The 6,075-nt window shown below is 37.7% G+C and overlaps 1 protein-coding gene across 1 annotated transcript in view; it reads left to right on the top strand.

The window, feature by feature from the left end:
* Nucleotides 1-6,075, top strand: part of GNAS (GNAS complex locus) — a 153,062-nt gene that overhangs the window by 87,621 nt on the left and 59,366 nt on the right. The gene's annotated exons all lie outside the window — the stretch shown is intronic.

Below are 6,075 nucleotides of genomic sequence, written 5' to 3'. Positions count from 1 at the left end.
CTTTGTCAACCTCATATATCACAGAGCTCTTTGTGAACGCTTCTGTTTTCATTCCTTACGTAAACTATTGCTAGTTAATTAGCTGAGGTAAATGGAGCAGCATAAACAGAATTATGCTTCTTAATATTGGGTCTTTGATGGTCTCTTTGTACCACTTACAGGTATAAAGGGACTGCAAACCAGTTAAACTGGTTTTACGGAGGAATTTGCAAAGCCCAAGGAGAGCCCCAAGGTGGCTTAGAGCCAGAATAGCATCTCTGTGCCACATCCAGCTGGGCAGATGGTATGAGCAGGGTGCCGTGTGCCTGGGCTGTTCTGCCTGCTGGAGCTCCTCGGACAGAGCCCTGAGCATGTGTCCTGCCACCCTCCCAGCTCCTTGAACTTCAGCAGGAGCCAAGCCTGCCAACGACCAGTCTTTGCATCTGATAGCCATGGAGGCAGAATAAAGCTACCCTTTAACCTTTACACCTGGGTTATCACAATGAGCACAGGCAAAATAAACCTAAACATGGAGTTAATTCGGTTTATATTTAGTGTTGCCTGTTTTGGAGTAATTTCATTATGGTACTGTTCCCTAAAATCAGAAAGAAGTCAACCCTAACATTACACTTTAAATGATGATCAAAAATAACATCATCTCTGCTTTCACAGAGCTGTGATGCATTTTTTTATTACTGCTTTGGTAATTTGTATTTCTTGCCTTTTAACTTATGGAATGACAGAATCGTTCTCTAAACAGAAGGTATGTCTTTGTGCTTACATTTCTTATCATATCTTCATGTACTTATGGCCACATAGTAGATGTGTATGCGGCTCATGGAGGACATTAAAACAAGCAGTGGTAAAGGAGTTTACAATGCCTTTTCCAATATTTAAAAGGGAACTTTTCACACGTGTGTGTGAAAGTGATGATGTTTCAGGGGATAACTGAATTAAGTTCTCCCAAATCATATAGATCACAATTAGATCTGTGCAACGTAATTGTTTTTTAGCTGTGTCTTTAAATCAAAGTGTATAATGACAAAATTATTCAGCCTGTTGGTTTTTCTTTTTCAAAAAGCTGTCTGTTCCTTACAGAGGAAGCAAATAGTCTATTCTCATAGCTATTCTTTTTCTATTCATTTTTTCTCCCAATAAATCGTCTTTGGTAGCTGGATGGTACAGTTTGTTGTTACCCAGAAACTTGTAGAAAAAAACCTAAGAATCTTCTAAGTCAGGTAGATGATGGAGGGGAAAAGGTGGAGTAAGAGGAAGAGCACAGCATTAGGGAGGGGAAACTTCATTTTTGCATCCAGCAGCAGCAAGGGTCTGCTGCTTTCTGTGACATGCTCGATATTGTACCTGGTTGGTGTTACCAGCATGGCATTGACTAAAGCAAGAGTGCTTTAGATTACATTTTGTCAGCTAGCTGTGCCTTTGGGTAACTTGATTTCGTCTTAAAAAGTGACGGAGTTGTCAAGAGCAAAGTATTAATGTGATTAGAAAATCTCTTTCAATTCTGCTGCAGTTGAGGACCCAAGTAAATTGTATTTCCTGTCGAAAGCTGCACAGTGACTGCTGTGCAGCTGATGCATGGTAGCTCCTACCCCATGGTACCGCGTGTGCTCGTCCCTTTTGTTCTCGAACAGTACAGAATAGAAAATCTCTTTGAAGTTGGCAGAATTACTGAGTTCTCTGTGGTGTGATATAAATGAAGAGTTTAATTTGCAGAAGAGATACAGTGGGTTTTGCTATTTCATTTTATCAGTTTTGTCTGTGAAATTGGTACTTCGTTATAGGTCTGAGATGAATTATTTCAGCTTCACTCTGAATACTCTAGGCAACTATTTTCCCCCATTTTCAAGTGCCTCTAACTTGGCCTCTGCCCTGTTTGCTGTTCTAGCTGTTATATTTTGAGGTAATTGCCGTGTTGTTCTGTTAGAAATAACCCAGGCTTCTAAACCAAATTTACCTTATTGTTGAATCAAAAGTACCACAGAATTTCTGTATTGTGGATTGGTAGCAAAGTCTTAGTTGAATTTCGTTGCTTGGGGTCTTGTGTCTGAAGATTTTGACTGCAGTGCTCTGTTTTTACAAGGTGGATTGGCAGGTAGTGCTGTTTGCGTTTTTCTTAACTTCCATAAGGTGCAGTAAACAAATTTTAATGCAGATTTTATGGGATATTTATGAAATCCACAAGTGTGTTTCACTGCATCAAAGACACTATTTTTAGATGAATAGCTATCTGTAAGTCCCACGTGCCTGTGAAATGCACGAGTGCCTATCAAAGAAATGGATTGTGTTTTAAAATCAAATTGATATATTAACTTTTCATTTGCTTTCAATGTGTAATTGCAATGGGCAAAGGTGAGCAGAAGGGGCACAGCCTGTGGCTGCTTCCCCGTGCATTCACCTTTGTTGGTGATACCTGTAAAGCAAACCAAGGTGTGCCTGTGCCGAAACAGAACAACGTCTTTTTTTTCCTGTGAAAAGCCAGAGGCAAATGAATTGTTTTGTAAGATTTTTATACTTGCAAATTGATTCACTTCACTGGCAGTGCTTTGCACAGGCAAGGGAAGCTTTTCACTAGATAGGAGTTGCTCCGTCAGCAAGTTCAAGAGTGAGCAAAGTTTGACAGGCTTCAGAAATAAATGTAATTTATGCATTATACCAGTCACTGAAGGTGCTAAAGCCGGGCTGTTTACAACCTTGTAAAGAAGACAGAAGCCAATGCCCTTTGTTAACATCATGTGATTACATTTTAATATGCCCTATTAAAATGGTCTATATATACTCTCCAGGCATGTACATTTTGCAATGCAAGTTTAAAGAGAAACTTTCTGCTTTTTTATTATTTGCAAACAGCATCCCGAGAACTACAAAAAATTGGGAACATAATAAATAACATTTTAACATGGTTTGAAGGGATTATTGTAGAATACAAACCCGGTAATATTTAAGTAGGTGTACTCTGCCCATGCAGTTACATACCCCTCAGGATTCTAGACAGGCTCACTTGTGGTGAAATAATGTAGGCACACATTATGTGTGTATTATGTATTATGCAAACCATTATGTGGCATTATTTATTATGCTAAGACTGCACATAGGAATTCACGTGTTAAAAGACAAACTGAGAAAATTACATTTTTCAAAACTGAAAGCTAGCATTTATATCTGCAATATACAAAGAATGTTCCAGTATTTTGTATTCACATTCTAAGTATTCATGTTCCAGAGTATGTTCCTTTTTTAGGCCATGTTCGTAGTGGGATTAATTGGTAATCATCATTTACCCTCATTAAAAGCCTTTTTCTGTTGCATATTATCTGATCAAAGTCTTTTCACTTTCACTCAAATGATGCATCCCACAGCATTAAATTCACCTCTTCATAGTGTTCTTCATGACACGTCTGATGTTTGGTTCCTAAAATATTCCTACATTTAAAGTATACAGTTTCCTGTATAATCAGAGAATTTGGGGAGATATGGGGTGAGTTTCCCCACTAACTTAGGTAATGGATATATGTTAAAATGACAATGCTATGTTATCATGGCTATCTTTCCTTTTAAAGGAAAAAATCAATTTTATTGTTGTTGCTTTGCACTCTGCATGTTTTGGATTTTTTTTCTAGTTTGTAGTGTTTGAAGAAGTGTATCACTTCATTTCCATTCATAAAATCTTACCTATTTTTTGCTGGAAAAAAAGTAGTAATATATCCTACATTCTGATTTAAAGCTAGGTAGTTCTTTATAGTTTTCTCTTCAATCTTGTCCAAGCTCTGCCTGTTCAACAAAACTTTGCAACAAGGCATACGGCTCCTTAACCTGTTGGTAGTGACCAAGAAGTTCAAACTTTGCTTTCGGGCATTTAGATGAACGGCATAAAGCGGTCACAGGGGTTTTTTTTCTTTTTCTCTTTGTGTGTTTTTGGTTTTTATGGTTTTGGTTTTGTTGGTTTTGGGTTTTGGGGGGGGGGTTTGTTATTATTACTTCAGTTCTTCAGTTGAAGAATTTTTGTTTTGTGTTGACCTAAAAAAACCTGAGGGTTGTTTTTAAACTTTTCTACCTGTGAGATGTGTATACTGGGTGAGCTGAATCGTTGGTCCTCTGGAATGTTCTTTTTAAGCTTTAAATATTCATTCCAAGTTCCAAGTAATTGTTATTCGTGTTATCTGGAAGGTAAAACAGAAATTAACATTAAAATTAAATTAGTTTGCTTTCTGATAATCTGTTTGGTAGTGTGTTCATTGCATGGGATTTGATGAAGTCTGAGTAAAAATGTTGCCATTTTAATAGTAGAGCTCAGTCACAGGTGGAGAAGTTCTTTAGTAAATACTGATTAGGTTTGTTTTCAAGGAATATTTGATTTTCCTGACCTTCTATGTCATTCTAATTTCATGTTATTTGAGTTAAAATGTCATCTTTTTTTATAGTGCCTAAAATAGACTTTATTAGTTTTCCTGAAAGCTATGTGCAGCTTTGCTTTGGCCCATTTAAATATTGAAAACAGCAGGATTTGAGATTTTTCTTCTAATCCTCAACTAATAGAGTTTAATGCTTTGTTTGGCCTACCCCACACAGCCTAAGCAAAAGTTTTAAACAAGATTAAAAATATTACCTTATTAACCCATGGCATGTAAAGATACAGAACAGGCCTGTGGAGACAACAGTCGTTCGTTAGCCAGGATAGCATGGTGCCATTCCCAATCTACTCCGTCTGCTCCAGAGGAAAACATTTTGGGAGCCCAGCTTTTTCCTTTTGTAGTTTTGGTCATCGTGCCAGCACCTGGGAATAGGAAAGAAAAAAGCAAGAATTTGTTTCTAAGTTCAATATTTAGCCTTTGTGGTTAGGGAAAATGAAGTTCAATTACTTTTGGAAATTTCAGGTGCAACCTGGCTGGGATGTCTAAAAAAGAATTCTGGCAGAGGTGGGGTTTAGCTGTTGTTTGCTGCACTTAGTCCCTGGATAAAATGAGTTTCACCTTTCTGTTTTTTCTTTCTAAGGGAAGCCACAGTGTATGTAAGCTGTTGGATGGGTGATTGATGAACATGTTGAGTTCCAGAAGAATAAAGTATCTCATTGTCATGGAAAATTTATGCTTAGTAAACATTACAAAACATTCATTGCTGTGTAATAAGATTCCTTGTTTACCGGGCATGCTATAGGGCCATGGCAACAAAACCAGAAATAGGAACTATGAGTATTCTTGTTGTAAAGATGATGATGGTTATCAAACAGTTTGTTAATTGCTGGAGTTTTGCGTCACTCCGCATTCTGCAGTGCTGCTAGTATGTGTGAGATCAGTGGAGAGGTGTAAAGGTGAAAGTTGGACCGAAATCTGTAATAAAAATAGTGTGGTTTTTTATATGGTATGGAAGAGTCAGATAGACGTGCACTTGGGTGATGCTTTGGTGCAGTTACCTGCAAGTGTTCCGGGGAGAGAATGTAACTAGAGTTTGCTTTAAAAAAACAAATACATGGGGTGGAGGGGGGGGGGGGGGATGGGATCAGAAGGCTTTCTAAACTTCTCTTTCTATTGATGTTCCAAAACAAACCAAAATGACTGAATATTATTTCTTTATTTAATCCTTTAAAAATACTGATATCTTGCTTAAACTTTCAGCGTATCAGTTGCCCTTTTGATCTCAATGGGGTAAAATCTGAATACATGTTCATTAAGTTCAAAACCCAGCTGAAAATTAGAGGCAAAATCAAGCCAGACACATTGCTTACACTGTCATGGATAAGATGCCATTATTTACATTTTATTAAATAAAGAAACATAAGTTTTAAAAACCAGAAGGCGGCTGATGTTTTTGCCACCATATATGCACTAACTGAAAAACACAGTGTTTGTACACCTACTGTAAGTCTTAGTTTGTGGAATGGAGAGTTTCTTAAAATGTGGGGCAGTAGAAAGCATTAAAGATGGGAAGGAAGAGGGTGAAAAGGCCTTGATTTTTCTCTCTTTTCCTGTCTTACTTATTTTCCTTAGTTCAGTGCTTTTGGTCTTTCTTGGCTCACTGCCTTGTTCCCATCAGCAGTGCCAAGTCCCTAAAGCAAAAAACTGGTAGTCTTCAGGAATAAGGTGG

This window comes from Strigops habroptila, chromosome 13 (assembly GCF_004027225.2).
Source record: "Strigops habroptila isolate Jane chromosome 13, bStrHab1.2.pri, whole genome shotgun sequence".
Classification (NCBI taxonomy): domain Eukaryota; kingdom Metazoa; phylum Chordata; class Aves; order Psittaciformes; family Psittacidae; genus Strigops; species Strigops habroptila.
The sequence above is the reverse complement of the archived record's forward strand: the minus strand, read 5'-3'. Positions and strand labels throughout refer to the sequence as shown.